This window comes from Oryctolagus cuniculus, chromosome 2 (assembly GCF_964237555.1).
Source record: "Oryctolagus cuniculus chromosome 2, mOryCun1.1, whole genome shotgun sequence".
In the NCBI taxonomy this organism is placed as follows: domain Eukaryota; kingdom Metazoa; phylum Chordata; class Mammalia; order Lagomorpha; family Leporidae; genus Oryctolagus; species Oryctolagus cuniculus.
Window position 1 is genome coordinate 31528284 of NC_091433.1, and position 26252 is coordinate 31554535.

The 26252-nt window shown below is 40.5% G+C and overlaps 1 protein-coding gene across 2 annotated transcripts in view; it reads left to right on the plus strand.

Annotated features, from left to right (window-relative positions):
* The window catches only part of NWD2 (NACHT and WD repeat domain containing 2), a 192186-nt gene that overhangs the window by 139782 nt on the left and 26152 nt on the right, over positions 1-26252 (plus strand). The window lies entirely within an intron of this gene.

A 26252-nucleotide genomic window follows, 5' to 3' on the forward strand; every position in this document is an offset into this window, starting at 1 on the left:
CTAACCTATTGAATACCATAGCTTAGCTACACAGCACGCTGCAGAGTGTGGATCATCCCTCCCTGGTGACCACAGGACTGACTGCGAGCCATGGCTCCTGCAGCTGCCCAGCATCAGGGGAGGGGAGCATCATGCATATCACCCACCCAGGAAGAGACCAAAGTTCAAATTTCGAGTATGGTTTCTCATGAACGCATATCACTTTCCATCGATGAACAGTCAAGAGTATCTTAACTTGACCATCTTAGTAGGGGCTATCAGTAGTTATTAAGTGATTATATGCTATGTTCAAATCTTGCCTCTGCTGCTTAATAGAATGAACTTGGGCATGTTGCTAAACCAATCTGTGCTTTAGTTTCCCTCTCTAAAATGATAATAATAACAGTATCTGCCTTATGGGTTTGGCCATGAGGATTTACTTAGTCAGTAGATGTGAAGTGTTTGCAATACAATAAGCACTTGGTAAGTGAGAGCTGTATTTTTTAAATCACTCTGTGGGTTTTCATTTTAGGTTACTGACTTTTTTATTGCTTTTGGCTTCTTTATTGTGGAGATACTATATAAAATCATAAAATTTATCATTTAATTATTGTCCGGTTCATTACCTTGACAATTTGAGTTTGTCCTCACCCCAAGCAGAAGCCAGGTACTCAGGAAGCAGTAACTTCCTGTTTGCCCCTCATCCAGCCCTGGACACAGGTTGCTGATGTTTTCTGGTTAATTACAGTGTCTGCATCTACACGATAAATATGGAAGTATTCAGCACAATGTCTGCTGTTTTCACTGGAAAAATAAAACCGCATAAGGAGGAGAGGCAGGAGAGCTATTACAGATGACCAAGAAAGACCCCCTCTGTCTCTGGAAGGAAGCTCCTCCACCCAAAGAGATGAATAAGTGAGGGAGGGAGCCATGCAACAACCCCACCAGCTCGGTGCTGTGTTGAAAACCCCCTTCGTGGGAGCCCCATCACTTTGAGTGAAACCAAAACTCATTCCTTGGCCCAAGAGGCCTCTCATCAGAGCCCCTGCCTTAGGCTGCCCTGTTTCTCCCTACAGTGCTGTTGATTCTGTTTTTTCCTTAAATGTAAGTGCTTTGAAGCCTTAGTTTCATGGAGGGAAAAAAAAGAAAAGAAAAGAAATCCAGTATGTTTCTCTTTCTCTGGATTTAATGGGTATTAATATTACAAACCTTAAATCTGTTCTATTTTATCATAGCTGGAAGCAAGGGCCCAATACATTTGGACTTAAGTTCTGCCTCAGCCTCTTTATAACAGATTTCAAACCACTCTCCCCTCTGGTGGATCCACAGTGACAATGGCTGCATTTCCTGAGTGCTTTTTGGGGTGCTTCATCTTTCTGAGCCTGGATTTGTTTCCCTGGTTAAGAAAGGGACAGGGGGCCAGAGCCCTGATGCACTAGGTTAATCCTCTGCCTGCGGCGCCAGGATCTCATATAGGCACCAGGTTCTAGTCCCAGTTGCTCCTCTTCCGGTCCAGCTCTCTGATGTGGCCCAGGAGGACAGTGGAGGATGGCCCAAGTGCTTGGGCCCTGCACCCACATGGGAGACCAGGAGGAATCACCTGGCTCCTGCCTTTGGAGCGGTGCAGTTCCAGCCATTGTGGCCATTTGGGGAGTGAACCTATGGAAGGAAGACCTCTCTCTCTGTCTCTCTGTCACTGTCTGTAACTCTACCTGTCAAATAAATAAAATATTTTTTAAGAAAGGACAGAATGGCCACCTTCTCATGTGGTCAGGGAGGGGCAGAAGTGACACCCCCCACAAACACTGTTGACACCATTCACTTAACTTTCATTTTCCCAACTCTCATGCTGCTTTTCTTATAAAATAACTTTTGTCTGGAAGAAAAATTAAAATTAAATCCTATGCATATTTAATTTTACTTTCCTCTGGAGAGTTCGGAATCTGGACTTAAGACTTCTATTCTTGAAATGCGAGGGTTCCATCTAGTGGCCATGTTGTAGAATGTGGCCAATGGCTAAAGCACTGTCCATCTTTGAGTAGTGAAATTAAAATACATAAATAAGAGGTGGCTTCAAAAAGTTTGTAACAAGGGGCCAATGCAGTGGCAGAGCAGGTAAAGGTTACCACCTGCAATGCTGACCATATCGGAGTCCCAGCTGCTCCACTTCTGATCCAGCTGCCTGCTAACAGCCTGGGGAAAGCATCCAAAGATGACCCAAGTGTTTGGGCCCCTGCCACCCACATGGAAGACATCATCTGACAAGGAAGAATAGGCAGAAAGGTCTCAGCACCATGTCTCCCAATCCATTATCCCCATGAGTTCACATTTTCTGCTGCTTGTGATTATCTTTCAGATAACTAAGAATCACCATATTCTGTACATACCTTCATCAACTCAACAGAGAGAAAGGGACCTTCCATCCAGTGGTTCACTCCCCAAATGGCCACAACATCCCCAGCTGGACCAGGCTAAAGCCAGGAGCCAAAAACTCCATGCATGTCTCTCACATAGGTAACGAGGAACCCAGTCTTCTGCTGTCTTCCAGTTGCATTCGCAGAAAGCTGGATCAGGAGCAGAGGAGCTGGGGCTAGAACAGGTTGCTCCAATATGGGATGCCAGCATCACAAGTGGTGGCTTAATCTGCTGTGCTACAATGCCAGCCCCTCAAATATTTTTAATTTGATAATTAAAATGTTAATAAATATAAAGCAAAAGCTTTAAATCCATAGGTCTGAGAATCCATTATTTACTTATGAGCCTAATAATCTCCCATAAAAAACTAAAGTCTGTAGTATGGATGAGAAAACATGATCATTAAATATTAGCTTAAACCAGACCACTGGGGTCAGGGATTCCCAGTCTCAGCTCTGCTGATGTCCTGGCTGGGTAAGCCTTGGTTGTGCAGACTGTTGGCTGTTAGCAGCATCCCTGGGTCTCTACCAGTAGACACCAGTAGCAACCCCTCACCTGCCTGCATCCCATATGAGTACCAGTTCCAGTCCTGACTGCTCCATTTCCTATCCATCTCTCTGATGATGCACCTGGGAAAGCAGCAGAAGAAGGCCCAAGTGTTTGAGCACTTGTCCCCCACAGACTTGGAGAGGTGAGGTGGCTTTTTGAAAGCACAAACAGCAAAAATGGAGAACCCGTAGAGACAGCAGATTGGAATACATGGTGCTGAGGCCTCCCCTCCCCTAGGTTGTGGCAGCCAAACTTTTCTCTTGGGGAGTAGAATTCCACCAACCCATTGTGAGTCATGGTTGTAGATGACACAAGAGTGTTTGGAAGACAGTAAGATGAGGCAGGCTGAGATGATCAGAAGTGGGCAGGATGTAGCCAGCAGTGGACCTCCTGAGCCATGATCTGAGATTTGTGCAGCTAGAACTCAGCCTTTACAATTGCTCTCTCAGAGCTCTGCAGTCAGCAGAGCACTTGGTGAATGTCTCTGAATAAAGACAGACTTGGCCATTGTCAATGGATTCACCTTACGTTGTCTCCACAGCAGGAATCGCCAGAACCTTCCAGAATCGTCTTAAAACCAGAAAAGCTGGCCTCCCTCTTTGGAGAATGAGAATTTCTGAGTACCATGGAAATCTGTCATTCACTCTGGGAAGTCTGTGAACCCTGTGAATACTTCAGAATTCTCTTGACCCCAATCTCAGCCCAGCATAAAATCATTTTCAGCCATCCTCCCAAGTGAATAGCAGATGGGAGCAAGCTGTCACTTGGTTCTCCTCTCTGAATGCACTGGCTGTGATCCACTGAGCTTTAGGAAGTAAGAAGGAGTGGAGCAGTAAGGCCAAGCCAAGAATGCCAGGCCCTTTTCTAAGAAAACAACGGATCCACTTTAGGCTAGCAGGAAGCATCCGGAAAAAACGTTGACCTTTCTTATGATCAAATAATAGATGGGATTCAGAGAAAACTGTCTTTTCTGCTATGAATGATCATTCTGTTGGCCTTTTTATTGTTTTTCTGCTTCATAAATTGTACAAGAGAAATGATGGATCCTCAAAGCAAATTTTTGGAAGAGGTTCCCCTGGGAATTTTAGTGAATTTTATTTTGTTTTGTTTTAATCAATGCCTTTCATTATTTTCTTGCCTATGTGTTATCATGAGAAGAAATGTCTGAACATGTGATAAGAGTAGAGAAAATCCAAAATTACTCGATATAACTTGAGGACTTCCAGAAAAGACAGTCTCCACTTATAAAAATGCAGAATGGATAGAAACAGCATCATAGACCCTTAACCAATGCTTGCATCACTTAGTAGAGACCACTACTTTAGGCTTTCTTGCAAAATGCATTAGAAAGCTGAATTACCTTCAGCATCTGCTGGCTTGAATTTGGGGTCATTGGCTTCCTAACTTCCCTCTGCCTACACTCTTCACAGCTCCTGGTGTAACATGCACTTTACCAGTGCCTACTCCTGTGATTTTCCTCTTCATCAACACTGCTTTCCTCAGAATCTCCATTTCCTATGGTTCAGTTCTATGTCTTGGACCACTTGAGTTGTTCTGATACCTTTAGTCTCTAGGCTGGGAGTAAAAGACTAACCTTGAAAAGTAAGTCATTGTTTGGTAAAGAATTGGGAAAAGAATGCCCACTGATGGCAAAGAACAGTCCTATGAACACACAGAAGTTATTCCTTTCAAACATCTTAGAAAAGAAGAGAAATGAAATGGGGAAGAAGAATGTGTGATGTGAATGTAGAACCTTGTGCAGTTCTGATATGCCTAATATTTTCCAACTCTTCACATAACCTCGATAAGCGCTTAAATAAATGTATAACCTTACATCATTGTTACCTGTTTAGCACCTGCTTTCATTGTGAAATCCTTCCTTATCAATTTTTCCTTTACATATTCCTCTGTGTTATATTCACATATTAAGTCGCAACAGGTGAAGCCAAGATTTTGCAAGGAAGACAATAAGATTAGTTCACATTAGGATGGCTCAAAAGAGATGTTAGATATAATAATGGAGTTACTGATTCATAAAACTGAGAAGTCAACCAATGATTTGTACACTGTCTAGCACAACAAATGACAGGGATTCCCAGAAATGGGCATTTGAATACTTATTGGTCATACTCCCAAGTTAGGATACAGCATGAGAGGCTGCATCTAAGCCATAGCACTGGTGTCACAGGATGACTCTTGTCTGAAATGCTCAGCACTAGAAGTGTTTCAGCTGTGGGAGCTGTTCTGATTGGTGAATATTTATCTGAAGATGCCGTCAGACTCCAGCTGCAACATCAACTCTTCCTGAATTTCCAGCTCCCCACCTGCCCTTTGGACTTGGGCTTGTCAGGCTCCAAAACCCAATGATCACATGAGCCAATTCCTTTAACAAAAATGAAAAGTCAGAAAAAATGCACAAATACCCACGTTCTACTTGTTTATTTCTATGGAGACCCTAATATAGTCCTATGTAATATTTACATCATCTCTACAAAGATCCATGTCTAGCCTTGTTTGCTTGCTCTGGGCACCATTATTTATTTACATCCAGTAATCAGTGGATTCCATTGATAGTTTATCAGTACCTGGAGCTGTTCTTTACCCCGGAACTTTATGAATGAATCTGAGAATTATACATATAATGAAATGAGAACTGTATATAATTATCTGGGGCACAATTATACACAGCCACACGTACTATTCACCTGATTGTGTTGTAAGTTTCCAAATTTTCCTTCCCAAAATAACAAAAAGATTTCCTTTTTAAAAAAAAAAATCCTAACTTATTTGAGAGAGAGAGACAGAGAGATCCATCACTGATTCACTCCCCAAGTACCTGTGACAGCCAGAGCTTGGACTATGGCCCAGGTTAGGAGTCAGGAACACAGTCTGTCCACAAGAGTGACAGGAACCTGGATTACTTGAGCTATCACTGCTGCCTCCCAGGGTCTGCACTGGCAGGAAACTGGGGCCAGAAGCTGGAGCTGGAGCAGGGTATCAAGCCCAGTGAGGGACATGGCAGTGTCAACCATTAGGTTAAACACTCGCCTATCAAGGTTTCCTCTTGGGTCACCCAGGCTTCTTCTGGCTTCTCTTGCATGCCCATACTGTTCTCACCATAAAGTAGCCTATGCTATAGTGAGGGTAATTTCAGGTCCCTTATTACTAATTCCCTAAAATTTTCAGGTTCTTTTCACCTTTGATTAAAGTTTGCACTAAATACAGAGCATTTCCATTAGAGGTTCTTAGGACATTGAGTTTCTCTGGCACCCTTTGCTAAATGCCTGCCACTAACAAACAGTTACCATGGAAACGGTCTGCTTGTTCTCCTTCTCTCTCTCTGTTAAAAGTAAATTTAAAAAAAAAAAAATGTAGTGACAGGGAAATCATCTATTCAATGATTCACTACTCAATGCCCATAATAGCCAGGGCTGGGCCACCCAGAATCCAGGAATTCCTTGCAGGTCTCCTACATGGGTGGCAGGGACTCAAGCACTTGAGCCATCACCTGCTGCCTCCCAGCCAGGTTAGCAGGGAGCTGAATCGGAAGTGGAGTAGCAGGGACTTGAACTAGGTACTCATATGGGGTGCAGCATCCTTAGTGACAGCTTAACTTGCTGTAACACAGCACCTGTCCTGTTGCTCTCTGTTCACTGTATAGGCCACATGATGGCCATGTAAAGGTCCATCCCAACTCTCATTTGGTGAAAATGTATCTTCCAAGTTAATCCCAAATTGGAAACAGATCTCCTCTTGCCCAGAAACACACCTGGGATTGAAGAGGCACCTTGTAACTCCACAGTTCAATGAGTCAAATTATTCCATGACCAGTGTTTCTAATTAAAATAGCTAACATTACTACTTACCATGAGCCAGATATTGCAACACTCCACTCAAAGCACTAAATAATCCTCACAAGAATCTTGGTATGTTGGTACTATATTTAACTATATTTACAGATGGGACCAGAGGCCTAGAGAGTTTAAATAATTTATCCAGGATCACACACACAATAGGGCAGGGACAGATATGAAAGCTCATATTCTTTACCACAACCTTTCTTTCTCCAGAAAGAATTTCCTGTGGCCATCATTGCAGCACAGAGAGCTAAGTTGCCACTTGCAATGTGGGCATCCCATATGGGAGTATCAGTTCAAGTCCTGGCTGCTCTGCTTCTGATCCAGCTTCCTGCTAATATACCTGGGTGATGTAAGGGACTTTTTGCTTCAGTCTGGCCAAGCACTGGCTGTTTCAGCCATTTGGAGAGTGAACCAACAGTTGCAGGGTCTCTCTCTCTCTCTTTCCCTCTCTCTGTGTGTGTGTTTGTATGTGTGTGTGTGATTCTGTGTTTCAAATAAATCCTTTTAAAAAACAAAAAGAATAATCTGCTTGAAGGTTAGCCTTATCTTTTTTTAAGATTTATTTATTTATTTGAAAGTCAGAGTTATACAGAGAGAGAAGGAGAGGCAGAGAGAGAGAGAAAGAGAGAGAGAGAGAGAGAGAGAGAGAGAGAGGTCTTTCATCTGCTGGTTCATTCCCCAATTGTCCACAATGACTGTAGCTGTGCCGATCTGAAGCCAGGAGCCAGGAGCTTCCTCCAGGTCTCCCATGCAGGTGCAGGGGCCCAAAGACTTGGGCTATCTTCCACTGCTTTCCCAGGCCACAGCAGAGAGCTGGATCGGAAGTGGAACAGCCAGGACTTGAACTGGCATCCACGTGGGATGCTAGTGCTGCAGGCAGCGGCCCCACCCAATATACCACAGCGACGGTCCCAGTTACCCTTATCTTGAAAATCAGACATAAATAGGATTATGTATTTTTAATTCTTTATATGCAGTAATATCTATATATCTACAAAAAGCATTTGACAAGAACTTACATGATTATTAAAAACAACAGTAAGATTTGTTTTGTTTTTACATTGAAAGAAACAAAAAAATTATAGGCTAAGAAATAAGGAGCTAGAGGTAGCAGTTATACCAGAAACACATTCATGGGAAGTTTCCACATTTAAACAGAAAATTGAACTTTGGATTCCCTAGAAGCCATGACAAAAAGAGCATAGTAAAGTTTACAGCATGTGATAAAAAGGAAGCATGACCATTCATCAAGAAAGGTGCAAATTCAGTAATGTGGGATTGTGAAAGAAGTTTTTCCTGTTTTTCCTGTTATTTAAAAACAATGACTTATGTCTTCATTTGCTCTTTTAGAATCGGTACAGATGAAATCCACATAGGAAGGTCGATGAGAAGCTTATGTCTGTGTAAATTTCCAACCCAACCCTTTCAAAGAAACTTCAAAGAGCTTGTCACACAAGCAGGGCCAATCACATGTTTATCACATGGTTGACTATGGCCAGGGACCACTGATTAGGCCTTCTCCACCGTTCTCTGCCTTCAGGAAGGCAATAGGAAGAGAGCTGGATTTGGATAGAATAAACTCCTTGGTGCCATCTTCCAGTTGTTTTAATGCCAGATGTCTTGGTTAACATAAGTATTTTTTGAACTATTGGTTTAGTGGTTACTGCTTCCTTCAAAGGCATTTATCAACTACAAATCTTACATTCACTGTATAGTTTTGAGTTAAATTGACAGAGGATTTCCCTTATAGATCCATCATTTGAAAACTCCATTGGCCAAATATTTCCCCCAATACTTAACCTGGAAATGGCTCTCCTTGCCGCTTGAGACCACTTATTCCCTTTTATGTCTGTTGATAGGAAATTGTGTCTAAGCTTGTCCTTCAGAGTAGGAGCAGGATTGCCTCTCCATCCTCCCCCTCTAGAATAAACTTAGTTCCTTAGTCTTTTCTTAAGGCCCAGATGCCAAGCTTTTACTTAGGATTGTAACTTGACCTGCTTAGAAACACATTTTCCCTGGCCCCACTCCAGGGATACAGAATCAGAAACTCTAGGCTGGGCCCAGGGATCTGTGCTTTAACAAGCTCTACAAGTGACTCTACTGCATACTCAAGTGTGAGCACCACTGTGCCAGATTTTGCTTCCTGGAGTATCTGGGCACTTCTTTTCTGTCTCCTATAGTCAGTAAGTACCAAACAGCTGGAGCTAAACCAGATTGCAGACTGTACCATCTACCATCTCAAAATGTGAAGCTTCAGCAGTGTTGGAAATTAATGGAATCTAAGCAGATACCCATCCCTTATCATTAGTTTGCCTTCCCATCCACCCTAATATCCCTGGTATTAGTCTCCAAATGTGCTGATAGCTGTCCCATATATCCTAAGTAATGAAGAAGTCCAGAGCTAACAGCTTGATTTCCCCAGCAGTCATTCTGGAAGGAAAATAAAGAGAAATTGCTTTCCTAAGTTGTGTTTTGGGACATCAGGCTCATTCAGCACAGATTTTTCCATTTGCCTGTGGCTGTTAACCACACTGCCATGGGGAGGAATTGTCATCTGTAGTTAAAAAAAATTAAAGTGGTGGCATATATATTCTCCCTCAGATGACACACAGTTCCTGGTCTTTATCCATTCACTTTGATGGACCATTTTTAAAATACAAATATTCTTGATTCTTGCCAAGATTTAGAAAGCCAGCTAAAGGACTCAGCTTTGTGACTAATGCCTTTGTGTACCTGCTCTTGACAAGCAGCTGACAAATGGGCATTTTATGGAAGCCATGATGGAGTGTTCTGCTTTGATTGTAAGTCTTAATGCATTATAAGCAAAATGGGAATGCATACATTTTAATCTCAATCTATCTGTATTTCTTGAAATGAGAATTGGACGAACTAGGTAGCTTTTCCCTAAAGAACAATACTTACATACACACATGAACACACACATACACACACACACACACACTTAGTTGTTACAGTTTCTACAGTTCTGCTTAACATTGCTTTAACCAGGTTCTGCTTGGCCAAGAGGACCACAAAGGATTCAGCAACTTATGCTATCATTAATTGTTGTTGTCTAGTCATCTCATACAAAGCACTGATATTTGTGAAGTAGAACAAATGGGAATAGCACTCAATGAAAAAAAAGGACAGAGGTAATATGAATGTCAATAAACTATTCATTAAAAAGAAGCCATGTCTCCTGGACCTGGTCATAATGTTTATTTTGTACAACATTATTTTATCTTACCCAATCCCTAAACTTAGCTGTTCCCTCTCTAATCCTTAGCCAGTGTTTTATTCCATTTTATGTTGGTGCATTTTATGTTTATGCTGGTGCTGGGTAGTGTATAAAGAAACTAGATTTATGTGGCTCACATTCCAAGTAGCTTAGGAGTCCAAACAGCATGGAACCAACCTCTGGAAAGGGCTCCTAGCTGCTTCACAAGCCGGCATAAGCAGAGGCACACGGGGTCACCTTGCTTTGTAACAACTTACTGTTATGATAACTAATCCAGTTCTGTGATACCTCACCTGGTCTCTGGAGTCAAGCATTAATCCCTTTCAAGGTTGATACTCTCATGACCCTAATTGCCCTTAAAGGCCCCGCCACCTGTCAACACCATTCTCCTGAGGGCAAAGCCTCAGCAGGAGTTTTGGTGGGGACAGATCATGTTGACTCCATAGCAATTAGAAATTACTTCCCTCTGTTAAACGTGACTGTTCCTCCTCTTCACTGTTTCAGAAAAACCCTCCCCTCCACCTGGCCCAGGTTGTCAACTGTCACAGCAAGGAAAACTCTCCAAATATTCCACCTCTGACCCCAGCACCCCAAGGTCTCGTCTTCCAGTTATCTACACGTCTCTTGTACTTTCTATACCCCCTGTCTACTGGTGTCTCCATGTGGTTTGTAAACTCATGCAGCCTTTTTTATGTATCACATCCTCACCTTCCTCCCAATGGACTCTTCACTGGTATCTCCAACTGCAGCTTCTTTTTTCCCAGAATTTTATGCCAGAATTGCATCTTAAAATCTGACAATGCTAGTCCCCTTCTCCAAAACTTTGGTGGTATCCAAACAGAGTTAGAAAAAAAAATCTTAATATGAAATTCAAGATCCTTCACCATCTACCCTGAGACCATCTTCTTTTGTTCCCTGACACAATCTGTGTGATCCTCTTTGGCTCCTTGAGCTTCTGTGCTCACCTTAAGACCTCTGCATTCTGCCTTGGCCAGTTCCCTATCTGCAGAGTTTTATCTGTGCATTCTGAAATTCTTGTCCTTGTTGTGAAACCTTCCCCTCTGTTCCATTTCAAAATAATGACACGCACCACCGTGTACTCATTTGAGACATTTTTTATTATAGTGCTGCCTTCTACTGGGATTAGTTGTTTATGTCTGAGATCAGGAACTGTGCCCTTTTCATTTGTTTCAACTTTCTTAGGGTCAAACATGGTAGTTTACTAAATTTGGATGTTGAAGTGCTGAATTAAAGTCGACAGCCACAGGCCAGCGCCACAGCTCAATAGGCTACTCAATAGGCTAATCCTCCACCTAGCGGTGCCAGCACACGGGGTTCTAGTCCCAGTCAGGGCGCTGGATTCTATCCCGGTTGCCCCTCTTCCAGGCCAGCTCTCTGCTGTGGCCTGGGAGTGCAGAGACGATGGCCCAAGTGCTTGGGCCCTGCACCCCATGGGAGACCAGGAGAAGGTGCCTGGCTCCTGGCTTCGGATAAGCACAGTGTGCGGGCCGCAGCGGCTATTGTGGAGTGAACCAACGGCAAAGGAAGACCTTTCTCTCTGTCTCTCTCTCTCTCACTGTCCACTCTGCCTGTCAAATAAATAAATAAATAAATCGACAACCACAGTGGCGTGATAGGAAAGAAAAAGAATGTTGACTCATTTTTTATTAGATGTTTTTTTCGACAACATTATTTAAATGCAATGTACTTTACCCATATCCAGAATTTGTGATCTGTTGGTGAGTTAAGTTCCTATTTGGGATTCTTATATGAAGAATGCTTACAAGAATGTATATAAATGTGTGTATATGAAGTAGGAAGGTAGGGTTTGGATTAGAAATCCTAAGTTGTAGCACTGTTCTTCCCCAAGAGCCTGGCTGCATGGGTCCCAGCCTATCACTGAGCCTTTTAGGAGCACTATTTTCTTTCCTGGAAAATGAGCACTTAATTCTATATTCTCCCTAGGGTTGTCACCAAGCCTAACATTTTGTTATTAACCATCACCATTATCTTCTTTTAGCTTTTGTTAAACAAAAGCTGGTTGCCAAGTTTGATGAATCACTTGTCATGCAACTTTTGCTATCACTTTTAACAGTGTGCTATACTAAGTGTGTATAGTTCATTGAATTCTGAGTATTTCTTGAAGCCCCAACCTAAGTAATTAATAGATATATTTATGGAAAAATGGCAGGGACAAGTCTTGACGTGTCAATATTAACCTTGAATGTAAATGGCCTCAACTCTCAATTAAAAGACAGATTGGCTGAATGGATTATAAAACAAATCCCATCTGTTTGCTGTCTACAAGAAACACATTTCACAAATAAAAATGCATGCAGAATGAAAGTGAAAGGATAGAAAAGATATTCCATGCTAACAGAAACCAAAAAAGAGCTGGTGTTACCATCCTAATGTCAGACAAAATAGACTTTAACACAAAAACTGTTCAAAGAGACAAAGAAGGGCATTATGTAATGATTCAGGGATCAATTCAACAGGAAGATCTAACTATAATAAATGTATGTACACCAAATTACAGAGTGCATGGCTATTTAAAAGAAATGTTAATGGATCTAAAGGGAGACATATACTGCAATACAATAGTAACGTGGAACTTCAATACCCCACTTTCATCAATGGACAGATAAATGAGACAGAAAATCAGCAAGGAAACAACAGAGTTAATCAACAGTATAGACCAAATGGACCTAATGGATATATACAGAACTTTTCACCTCACAGTGGCAGAATACATATTCTTCTCATCAGTGCATGGAATTTTCTCTAGGATAGACCATATGCTAGGCCATAAACACATCTCAGCAGATTCAAAGAAACCAAAGAGAGCTTTCAAGATGGCGGAGTAGATAGGGAGCTTCTGCTCTAGTCTAGGAGAAGATAGTTTTAAAAAAGTTGAGAGAGTGCAATCTCAGGGAAGAGTTAGGGAGAAAATGGCAGAAGAAACTCTATGTAAGGGACACAGTGGACCTACATGAAGGGCATGGATTCTCACAACTCAGGACCCCAGAAGCCAAGAGCCTACACACCAGCTTTGGAGAGTGAGATGAGACTGAACTGTAGCAGCCCAAACCACTGGTGATAAAATTGTACGAAGAGCCTAGAGGGAACCCAGCTTAGGGCCCTGTGGAGGATAGTGTGCCTGCCAAACTAGAGGAGAAAAAAAAAGGAGGGACACATTTCTCTCTCCCCAGTCACCTAACAATGGCATGCTGTAACAACCTGATAGAGTGGGTGCCATTTTGGACATACATAACAACTGTGCCAGCTTGTATCCATGCCCAGCACCTAGCCAAAAAAAGGAAAACCTTTCTCTCTATCTCTCTCTTTGACTGTCCACTATGCCTGTCAAAAAAAAAAAAAAAACTTATGGGGTACAGCAAAATCAGTGATAAGAGGAAAGTTTATAGCAATTGTTGCCTATATCAAGACATTGGAAGGGCACCAAATAAATGAGCTATCAGGGAATCTCAAGGATATAGAAAAATAACAGAAACCAAACCCAAAACTAGTAGGAGAAAATAATTAAAATTAGAGAAAAAATCAACAAAATTGATTCCAAAAAACATACAAAAAATCAGCAAAATGAATAGCTGATTTTTTGAAAAACAAAAGTGACACACCATTGGCCCAACTAAGCAAAAAAAAAAAAAAAAAAGAGAGAAGACTCACATCAATAAAATTAGAAATGAAAAAGGAAATGTAACAACGGACACCACAGAAATAAAAAGAATCATCAGAAATTACTACAAAGAGCTGTTTGCCAACAAACTGGGACATCTAGAAGAAATGGATAGAATCCTGGAAACATACAGCCTGCATGAATTGAGCCATGGAGGCATAGAAAACCTAACCAGACCCATAACCAAGGCGAAATTGAATCAGTAATAAAGACCCTCCCAATAAAGAAAAGTCCAGAACCAGATGGCTTCACTACTGAATTCTACCAGACATTTAAAGAAGAACTAACTCCAATTCTTCACAAGTTACTCAAAACAATTGAAAGGAAGAGAATCCTCCCAAATTCTTTCTATGAAGCCAGCATCACCTTAATTCCTAAACCTAAAAAAGATGCATCAGAGAAAGAGAATTACAGACCAATTTCCCTGATGAATATAGATGCAAAAATCTTCAACAAAATTCTAGCCAATAGAATCTAACAACACATCAGAAAAATTGTTCACCCAAAGCAAGTGGGAATCATCCCTTCTATTCAGGGATGGTTCATTGTTCACAGATCAATCAATGTGATACATCACATTAACAAACTGAAGAACAAAAACCATATGATTATCTCAATAGATGCAGAGAAAGCATTTGATAAAATACAACACAACACCCTTTCTTGATGAAAACTCTAAGCAAATTGGGTATAGAAGGAACATTCCTCAACACAATCAAGGCAATTTATGACAAGCCCATGGCCAGCCTCCTACTGAATGGGGAAAAGTTGGAAGCATTCCCACTAAGATCCGGAACCAGACAAGGATGCCCATTGTCACCACTGCTATTCAGAATATCCCTGGAAGTTTTAACCAGAGCAATTAGGCAAAAAAAAAAAAAAAATCAAAATCAAAAGGAAAAAAATTGGGAAAGAGGAAGTCTAACTATCACTATTTGCAGATGAAATGATTCTATATATATATAGGGTATCCAAAAGAATCCACTGAGATACTATTAGAACTCGAAGAGTTTGGGAAAGCAGCAGGATAAAAAATAAATACACAAAAATCAACAGCCTTTGCATACACAGATGATGCCACAGCTGAAAAAAGAACTTCTAAGATCGATCCCATTTATAATAGATACAAAAAGAATCAAATACCTTGGAATGAAAATTACAAAACACCAAAAATACATAGAACAAGACATTTAAAAATGGGAAAATCTACCATGTTCAATGATTGGAAGAATAAACATCATCAAAATGTCCATACTACCAAAAGCAATTTACAGATTAAATGTGATCCCAATCAAAATACCAATGACATTTTTTGCAGATATAGAGAAAAATATGCTGAAATTCATATGTAAATACATGGGACCCCAAATAGTTAAAGCAATCTTATACACAAAAACAAACCCAGAGGCATCACAATACCTGATTTGAAGACACAAACAGGGCAGTTATAATCAAAACAGCCTGATACTGGCACATAAACAGACTTATAGATCAAAGGAACAGAATAAAAACTCCAGAAATCAATCCACGCATTTACAACCAACTTATCTTTGACAAAAGAACTAGAGTTAATCCCTGGAGCAAGAAATTTTCTTCACTAAATAGTGCTGGGAAAACTGGATATCCAAATGCAGAAGTATGAAACTAGACTGCTACCTTACACCTTACGTAAATATCCACTCAAAATAGAACAAAGACCTAAATCTATGACCCAATACCATCAAATTAATAGAGAACATTGGAGAAACTCTGCAAAACCTTGGCATAGGTAAAGATTTCTTGGAAAAGACCCCAGAAGTACAGACAATCGAAGCCAAAATTGGCAAATGGGATTACATTGAGCTGAAAAGTTTCTGCCTGCAAAAGTAACAATCAGCAAAGTGAAGAGGCAACCAACAAAATGGGAGAAAATATTTGTAAACTATGGAGCTGATAAAGAATCTATAAAGAGCTCAAGAAATTCAGCACCAACAGTATAAACAATTCAGTGAAAAAATGGGCACAGTACTTAACAGGCATTTTTCAAGAGAGGAAATTCAAATTCAAATGGCCAACAAACATGAAAAAAATGCTCAGGATTACTAGCCATCAGGGAAATGCAAACCAAAACCACAATGAGGTTTCACCTCACTCCAGTTAGAATGGCTCTCATATAGAAATCAACAAATAACAGATGCTGGCGAGGATGTGGCAGAGCAGGTACCCTGGTCCACTGTTGGTAGGAATGTAAACTGGTGCAGCCACTGCTGAAGATAATATGGAGATACCTTGGAAATATGAATATAGACTTATCATATAATCCAGATGTCTCACTCCTGGGAATTTACCCAAACCAAAATAAAGCAGCACATGAAAAAGATATCTGTTCCCCCTGTGTTCACTGCAGCACAATTCACAATAGCAAAGATATGGAATCAACCCAGATGTCCATCAACCATTGACTGGGTAAGAAATTATGGTACATATACACTATGGAGTACTACTCAGCTGTAAAAAAAAAATGAAATCCTATCTTTTTCAACAAGATGAACACAATTAGAAACCATTATACTTAGTGAAATAAGCCAGTCCCAAAAAGAAAGATATCTTATATTTTCCCTGACCTGAGGCAGTAGGGTACCTGAAATGTAATATATTGAAATGAAATACATATTTTGAGATTCAATGATTGTTTATGACCTTTGTCACTTCTGTTGAGGAACAGTGTTTTCTTTTACTCCATGCTATTTGTTGAAGTCTTTTACTTAGAGTAGGGTTAACTATATAATCATTAAGTATACTAAAAATAGATCATTGTAAAAATTAAGAGTGGGAATGCAGGGCAGGGGGAAGGTTGGAGTATAGGCAGGAGGGAGGTTCAGGAAGAAGTGTCACTATGTTCTTAAATCTGTATATAAAAACATATGAAATTTGTATAACTTAAATAAATTTTTTTAAAAATAAATTAAACCTAAAATAACTATTAAAAAAAAACAAAAAAATAATAAGAAAGGAAAGGAGGGAGGGTGGAAGGGAGAGATGGAGGGTAGGGTGGGAAGTTTTATCCTGTTAAAATTGTATATATGAGATGCATAAAATTTGTTCTTTATATAAATACAATTTTAAAAAGGAAATTTCAGTAAACTGTGAGGTTCATAAAAATATATCAATATTGGTTCACTAATTCCAACTAAATACCATACTAATGTAAAATGTTAAAAATGGGAAAAACTAGAGGACAGTGCAATAGTAAATGGGAACTCAGTATTCTATTCTCTGCTCAATTTTTTTGTAACCCTAAAACTGTTCTTTTTAAAAAGTCTACTAATTTCAGAAAGTCACTTGGAAACATGACTATTCAGTTGTCAAACTGGGCTATGGAGACATAGTTGTGTTACTGTTTGTAAGTTTCTCTATTTCTTACTTTCTGAGGATTAGAGAAAATTAGAGCAAAATTCTGTCCTACACATTTTTGGAATTAGTAGCTGTGAGCAATTTACTCCATTTTCTTTTTTATATTGACATTGGTAAATCCAAAGTGTTTCATAGAAGAAGTCCAGGATATAAGCTAAACATCACTGAGCTCCCTTGTATAGAAATCTTTATGTAAATAATAAGATGAGTTTCTAGCAGTGGAATTTCATTCCTCCTGGCAAATTACATTTTCAGCAAGGTTATACCCATTTTTAGCAGTACTGTGTGTCTGTAAGCCCATTTCCCTATTGCCCAGAAACCACTAGGTATTCTCCTCCTTGTCCTCTCTCAACTTGATAAAAAAAAAAAAAAATTCTTATCACGTTTTTGTTTCTATTTGCAGTTCTACAGTTGCAAGTTGAGCACTAGTATCATTCATGCTTGCTGTCATTTTTTTTTCTAATATGGCTTACCTGTTTATGCCATTCGTCCATTTTTCCATTGCTGTGTAACAGCTCTGCATCAGTGTTTTCAATGTTATCATTCTCTTCTCTCTTGATTTCTGTGACTGTCTTTCCTCCACCTCTTCTGTGGGCACACTAAATGCTGGTGGTCCTCAGCCATTCTCTCCTTCTGCCCTGCAGTTTCCCATGGAACCATCTAATCTGTACAGATACCTGGGGGTGGGGACCATGATTGTCTTGTCAGCATGACTGACCATCCCAGCAGCCTGGGACTGAAGGGATTCCTGATATTCTTAGTGCTCAAATGGAGACAGTCCTAAGCAACCTGAAACAGTTGGTCACCACTTCAGTAAATCAAAAAATATTTGTTGAATGAATATTTGATGACTTTCAAGATGACTTTTCCAGCTATATAACTATTTTCTTACAATCCATAATTCTAACTGGTTCATGCACAGCACCATTTGAATACACTTACAGTTCCCGTTTCTAATATGTCCAAAACCCTCCCCATGGCACCCTCAAAAATCCTGTTACTCTGCATTCACATTCCCGGTGAATTCTCCCTCTAGCATTTAAGAATTTCTGTAATCCTTACACATTTCACAGTTCTCAATTTTGTAAGGCAGATTGTCAGGTTTAGGGTTGCAGTCCATACTTTGGACCTGATGCAAGTTAACTGCAGACATTCAATTGGCTCAGTTGCTTATGGTTCTGTGATCCAATCTTGTCACCCTTATGGTAGCTTCCTTTGTTCTGATGCTTAAAAAGAATAATGATTGTGTTCAGTATTTCCAGGTAATAAAGCATCCTTAAAGATAAAAGCATCTTGCTTGGCTGGCGCCGCTGCTCAATAGGCTAATCCTCTGTCTGCGGCACCAGCACCCCAGGTTCTAGTCCCGGTCAGGGCGCCGGATCCCGTCCCAGACACTCCTCTTCCTGTCCAGCTCTCTGCGATGGCCCGGGAGTGCAGTGGAGGATGGCCCAAATCCTTGGGCCCTGCACCTGCATGCGAGACCAGGAGAAGTACCTGGCTCCTGGCTTTGGATCAGCGCGGTGTGCCAGCCGCAGCGTGCCAGCCACAGCGGCCATTGGGGAATGAACCAATAGAAAAGGAAGACCTTTCTCTCTGTCTCTCTTTCTCACTGTCCACTCTGTCAAATAAAAATAAAAAAGATAAAAGCATCTTGCAAGAAGTAGTTCAGCAGTGTGCTTAAGTATATAAATTTTTTTCTTTAATTGTTTTCTTTTAAACATTTTCATCAACATGTAATGTTTGTGTATTTTTATGGGGTAGAGTATAGTATTTCAACACATATATACAGCATAAACCAACCAAACCAGGTAACTACCTTTGGCATTTACTTATGTTTTTCTCTGAATTTAAGTATATAAAATTTAATAACCATAACTAAACCATGAATGTCATTTTCACAAAAGAATGTAAAGCTATACCATGATCTTTAAAAAAATTAGGAATTATTAACACTTAGAGAAACTTGATTGAAGCAATTTAATTAACCTGTTTTATGGTAAATGAAATTACTAAATCATTTAATTTACAACTTTACATCCTTATTTTACTATGATTGCCAAACACACCAGACCTTATGTTGGCAAAATCTGACTCACTTTGTTCATCTTTATGCATGCATTAGTCATCTGGAGCTACTATGACAAAGTCCCACAGTCTGAGTACTTACACATAAGAGATTTACTTTCTTACAGTTCTGAAAGCAGGAAGTCTTCAGCATGATTGGGTTCTGGTGAGTGCTGTCCTCCTGGCTTGGAGATGGCCAGCTTTTCACTGTGACCTCACGTGGAGAGAGAGCTATGGTGTCGCTTCCTCTTCCTCTTCTTGTAAGGGCACTAGTTCTATCAGATCAAGCCTATACTCTTATTACCTCTTAAACCTCAGTCACCTCTTTAAAGGGCCCATCTTCCAGTTCAGGCACATGGGGGCGTAGGGCTTTAACATACGACTTTTGATGTGGGGACACAATTCAGTCCATAGTAAGAATGGTCTTCCTTCCTAGAGAAGTTGAATTTACAATTCTTACAGACATAGTTATTATCACGCCAGCGATAATGTAAATTCTTAATTTAGTAAGCTTCTGTTTTTTATGTCCACTGTCAGCCGTCCCTAAAGTTCTGCCTGTGTTCTCTGTAAGGTGATGCCATAATCTGTTTTGGTTCCAACTAGCTAGCATGGTTAGCCCGGTACAATTCTTTTTTTTTTTTTTTTTTTTTACATTTTCCATTTTTTTTTGAAAATCTTTTTTTAAAAACTTTTATTTAATGAATATAAATTTCCAAAGTACAGAATATGGATTACAATGGCTTCCCCCCCCATAACGTCCCTCCCACCCGCAACCCTCCCTTTTCCCACTCCCTCTCCCCTTCCATTCACATCAAGATTCATTTTCGTTTCTCTTTATATACAGAAGATCAGTTTAGCATACATTAAGTAAAGATTTCAACAGTTTGCTCACACACAGAAACATAAAGTGAAAAATACTGTTTGAGTACTAGTTATAGCATTAAATCTCAATGTATAGCACACTAAGGACAAAGATCCTACATGAGGAGTAAGTGCACAGTGACTCCTGTTGTTGACTTAACAAATTGACACTCTTGTTTATGGCATCAGTAATCACCCTAGGCTCTTGTCATGAGCTGCCAAGGCTATGGAAGCCCCCTGAGTTCACTGACTCTGATAATTTTTAGACAAGGCCATGGTCAAAGTGGAAGTTCTTTCCTCCCTTCAGAGAAAGGTACCTCCTTCTTTGATGACCCATTCTTTCCACTGGGATCTCACTCGCAGAGATCTTTCATTTAGGTTTTTTTTTTTTTTTCCCCCAGAGTGTCTTGGCTTTCCATGCCTGAAATACTCTCATGGGCTTTTCAGCCAGATTCGCATGCCTTAAGGGTTGATTCTGAGGCCAGAGTGCTGTTTAGGACATCTGCCATTCTATGGGTCTGCTGTGTATCTCACTTCCCATGTTGGATTGTTCTCTCCCTTTTTGATTCTATCAGCTAGTATTTGCAGACACTATTCTTGTTTATGTGATCCCTTTGGTTCTTAGTCCTATCATTACGATCAATTGTGAACAGAAATTGATCACTGGGACTAGTGAGATGGCATTGGTACATGCCACCTTGATGGGATTGAATTGGAATCCCCTGGTATGTTTCTAACTCTACCGTTTGAGGTAAGTCAGCTTGAGTATGTCCCAAATTGCACATCTCTTCCCTCTCTTATTCCCACTCTTATATTTAACAGTGATCACTTTTCAGTTAAGTTTCAGCACTTAAGAAGAATTGTGTATTGATTACAGTATTCAACCAAAAGTATTAAGTAGAACAAACAAAAACAAATACTAAGAGGGATAACATATCAATTTGCTCATCAGCAGTCAGTGTGAGGGCTGATCAAGTCACCGTTTCTCATAGTGTTCATTTCATTTTAACATGTTTCCTTTTTGGTGCTCAGTTAGTTGTCACCTATCAAGGAGAACAAGTGGTATTTGTCCCTTTGGGATTGGCTTATTTCACTCAGCATAATGTTTTCCAAAATCCTAACAGGGATCACTTTTCAGTTAAAATTTAAACACCTAAGAATAATTGTGTGTACAATTCTTTTAAGCCTCTTTTTCTCCACCCCTGGAGAATACATGACTCTTTCAGACCACACATTTCCTTGCTTACTACCACCTGTGAACAATGAGCCATCCACCATGTTCCTCCTATCTTCTTTGTCTTTTTAATCAAGAAATGTTTCATTCCTTTCTCTATCCATCCAACTGTACTTCTCAGTATTTATTTCCACTCTCTGCAGGTATATATTTGAGTAGACCAAGTATGTCTGTTTCTCTGTAAAGTATGTTTAAGTACTGGTACCATCTGTATTTCCAGGTCTGAATTGCACAGAGTGCTTCATCCATGGTAACTGTTTGCTTCGCGCAGTAAACAGAATGGATGTGTGGCCAGATAAGTATACAAAGGTGGTTTTATCCCCATTAACCAAGGTGAAAGCTGAGACTCAGAAGTGGAGCAGAAGGCTAAGGCTGCTGCTAATGCTTTGCCTCCTCCTGACCTCATAATGTTCTGAACACTGTAGGTTAAGTATTTTGTACATGAGAGTATCTCTTGGTTTATATCTCCTGTTTCAGAGACTCATTTTTTTGGCATGTGAAACACAAGTTACATATGTGCTAATTGTGGAAATGGATATTTTTTTCCCATAGACAGATGCCAGTCAATACCTAATCATTATATGTTGTCAAGTCCATAAAGGGTATTTGGTTGACTGAATGCTTTTAAATGAAAAAATACTTAACTGTATGTGCTAAATGTATGGGTTAACATAAACACTTGGCAACTCTGAGTATAAGAGAGTATAACTAATAATTGAAAGATAAGCAATTTTCTAATTCTATTACCATTACATCTGTTATTTCCCAAAAAAGCACCTTTTCTAAAGATCTTATCTAGATCATTTATTTTATTTATTTATTTTTTTTTTTGACAGGCAGAGTGGACAGTGAGAGAGAGAGACAGAGAGAAAGGTCTTCCTTTTGCCGTTGGTTCACCCTCCAATGGCCACCGCAGCCGGTGCACTGCGGCCGGTGCATCGCGCTGGTCCGAAGCCAGGAGCCAGGTGCCAGGCACCTTCTCCTGGTCTTCCATGTGGGTGCAGGGCCCAAAGATTTGGGCTATCCTCCCCTGCACTCCCGGGCCACAGCAGAGAGCTGGCCTGGAAGAGGGGCAATCGGGACAGAATCCGGTGCCCCGACGGGGACTAGAACCCGGTGTGCCAGCGCCACAGGTGGAGGATTAGCCTATTGAGCTGCAGTGCCGGCCTCTAGATCATTTTTAATGTAGACATTATTTAGTTCCAAGAGATAATGTTTTAGATACTTGTCATCAATATTTCTCAAGTTATTATTTTTCTCATCACTCCCTGTATAATAAGAATTCTCCAGAGTAACAGAACCAATAGGATAGGTCAGTAGGTACATAGGTAGGTAGATAGGTAGATGAATAGATATCCATGCATAGGTTTTCCATAATATTATCTACAAACCTTTTGAGAATATCTTGTATACATGGATTTCAAAATTTTTTTGCATCAAAATAAACATATTTTGGTTCCATTTTCCACAAATGTGTGTGTGTATGTTTGTGGTATGTAATTTATTATGGGGTGTTGGCTGCCATAATTTTGGAGGCTAAGTCTCATGATCTACAATCTGGGCACTGGAAACCCCAAAAACTGTTGGCATAAATTCCAGCCCAAGTCTGAATGACAGCACAATAACTTGATGAAGCAGAGAGAATAAGGCTATTGCATTACAAGTCCCATATCCAAATGCTGGGAGGACTATCGTGTCTTCATAGAGAAGTGGTCTTGGCCCAGTCAGTTGTATTCTGTGGGCCTAGGGTCCTCCTCATCGACTCTCTCTATCTCACATACTCTTAAGTTTTAGGTGAGATCATGTATAAGTAAGGAAAAAATGATATGTTTTATATATATGTATATATAACATGTGTATGTGTGTGAATTTATATATATAAATATATATGTATATGGGCCGGCGCTGCAGCTCACTAGGCTAATCCTCCGCCTTGCAGCGCCGGCACACCGGGTTCTAGTCCCGGTCGGGGCGCCGGATTCTGTCCCAGTTGCCCCTCTTCCAGGCCAGCTCTCTGCTGTGGCCAGGGAGTGCAGTGGAGGATGGCCCAAGTGCTTGGGCCCTGCACCCCAGGGAGACCAGGATAAGTACCTGGCTCCTGCCATCAGATCAGCGTGGTGTGCCGGCCGCAGCGCGCCAGCCGCGGCGGCCATTGGAGGGTGAACCAATGGCAAAGGAAGACCTTTCTCTCTGTCTCTCTCTCACTGTCCACTCTGCCTGTCAAAAATAAAAAAAGAAAAAAAATATATATGTATATAATGGGGACTCAATTTTAATAAATGAAAGAGAAGTTTAGAAAGGGACAAACAGTCCTGCCTGCCTTACTCAGGTGGGTGGGTTGGGATAATAAAGGCATTTACAGGGTATGTGCTTCCACTTGTTACAGTACCACTTGGGGGTGGAGTAGAGATCTGTATTTTCCCTTTCAGCTGCTCCTATGAGTGATAGCCCATGAACAGCAGCCCAGGGAGCGTCTGCCCACCTCCCTACAAAGTCTGGTATCCCCACATACATTTCCTAGCGTCTCACAACAGAGTAAGGGCCAGGGCATACTGTACTCACACATTCATTCGAGAGCACTTGAATTGCTCTGTTCTGTTGGCTACCAGAAAAACTGCTTGCATACCATCAGACTCAGATCCCAAAGACTCTCAATGGCAAGTCCAGGCAGAGCTGACTGCACATGAAAACCAGAAGAAAAAAATCAATATTTGCTCCCAGCCTTTGAAACTATAGCTTTGATGTGTCTCTATTTGCAGATAATGAAGCAAAGGGAGATGGAAAATGCAGTCTTTATATTGAAGTTCCTAATTATAAAGAGCTCATTTGGTCAGAAAGTACTGCTTTTCTTTTTTAAATTACACTCAAATTAATGTAAAATTAACCATTTTTGGAGTGAACAATTCAGTGGCAATTAGTACATCTTCAATGTTATGAGCCACTACTTCTATCTAGTTCCAACCTAATAGGTGGTATTTCTTATGCTAGAATTGCACATCCAGAAACTACAGTTAAAAGCATTCAAAAATTTTCTTGGACTTTTTGGACTTTTGAGTTTAACTCCCCATATTGCATTTGAGCACTAAGTTGGATTATTGCTTCCTGACTAACTGATATTATGTATCTTCAGTATTTGAGAGTGGCCTAATTTAAATATATTTCTACATTTGATAAGGGAAGTGGGAGAAGTGATCATGGATTTCTATAGGCAGGTAAAAGCCCAGATGTATATAGTCATACATGTATTAACAGTGTCTAAACAATTCAGTAAGAAATCGCAAAGTATTTCAGTTACATGAATTTCTTCTGTCTGAGGTCATAGGTGGAATGATCAGTGAAGTAACTAAGAAAAAAGGACATCAATGAAAAACTGAGTGAAGCCCCTCAAATCTCCACCAAATTTTCTCCTACCTCCTACCAACCAGCAAAGTATAAGCAGAGAATAAGAGCTTCTTGGCCTCTTACTTGTTCAGGAAGCAGTGGAAAATGGAATTCTCCTTTAGTGGTGGGAGTGAATTCTATTGCCAGTGAACACAGACAGATGCCTTCCTGCTTCTGGTTAACTGCACTAAGGCCATTTGTGCGTAGTCCTCGTTCTGCTCATGAGCAGAATGTAGAGCTCAGGAATGATCTAAACAGGAAATAGAACAGAGGGCTCTTTCTCACCACCTGGTTGTCTTCCTGCTGTGTCTTAGACTAGATCTCATATCCCTACCCTGCTCAGATGCACTGAACTTATAACCTGGGCTTGGCAACTGAGTTGACTGACTCTTTAAATTGACTGTCTACATCCCTGGTACATATATGTAGATTATCTTATTTATAAATAACTGCATTACCAACAATTGGTGTGTTACCTTAGTGCTATTACATAAAACTTCCAAAATATCTTCCTGAAAAATGTGGTAGCAAATTTCTCTTTAGCTGTTTCTCAAATAGCAGCATAACACTAAAGTATTAGTCTGTCTTGGGCTCCCAAAAAATAACTGATTCATGATTTATGAGTATTCCACCTAACAGAAGAATCAATAGAGGGAAGAAAAATGCTGGGGAAGAACAATCCAATAAGTAACTTTAAGTCTATAGAGCACATTATTATTTTTTGAAGTTCTATATTACCACTTTATATATAGTAGGCACTCAATATTTGAATTGAACGAGAATATTTTTCTTCTTTAGTAATCTTTAAGAAACATTTTGCCTTACTACATTGATCAAATAATTATAGTATTTGGTGCCAGGTACTCAGTGAAATAATTACTTGTAAATAGCTTTCGATTTTTGTAATGTCCTGCTGTGTCCCCAGTTCTGCCCTTTCAGTGTTTGCTAACCATTATTTGTGAGACCATGTAAGCTTTGCCTATTGCAGTGGTTCTCAAATTCTAGATTCATTTTGGACCTTATTTTTAAATATAGGTTCCTCCCCACCCACAATATTCTTGAGATCTCAGAAGCAACCTAAAAACCTGATTTTTTTATTTTATTTTATTTTATTTTTTTGACAGGCAGAGTTAGACAGTGAGAAAGACAGAGAGAAAGGTCCTCCTTCCATTGGTTCACCCCCCAGATGGCCACTATGGCCAGTGCGCTGTGCGGATCCGAAGGCAGGAGCCAGGTGCTTCTTCCTGGTCTCCCATGCAGGTGCAGGGCCCAAGCACTTGGGCCATCCTCCACTGTCTTCCCGGGCCACAGCAGAGAGCTGGACTGGAAGAGGAGCAACCGGGACAGAACTGGCGCCCCAACTGGGGCTAGAACCCAGAGTACCGGCGCCGCAGGTGGAGAATTACCCTAGTGAGCCATGGCACTGGCCAAAGAACCTGAATTTTTTTTTTTTTGACAGGCAGAGTGGACAGTGAGAGAGAGAGACAGAGAGGAAGGTCTTCCTTTTGCCGTTGGTTCACCCTCCAATGGCCGCCGCGGTCAGCGCGCTGCGGCCGGCACACCACGCTGATCCGATGG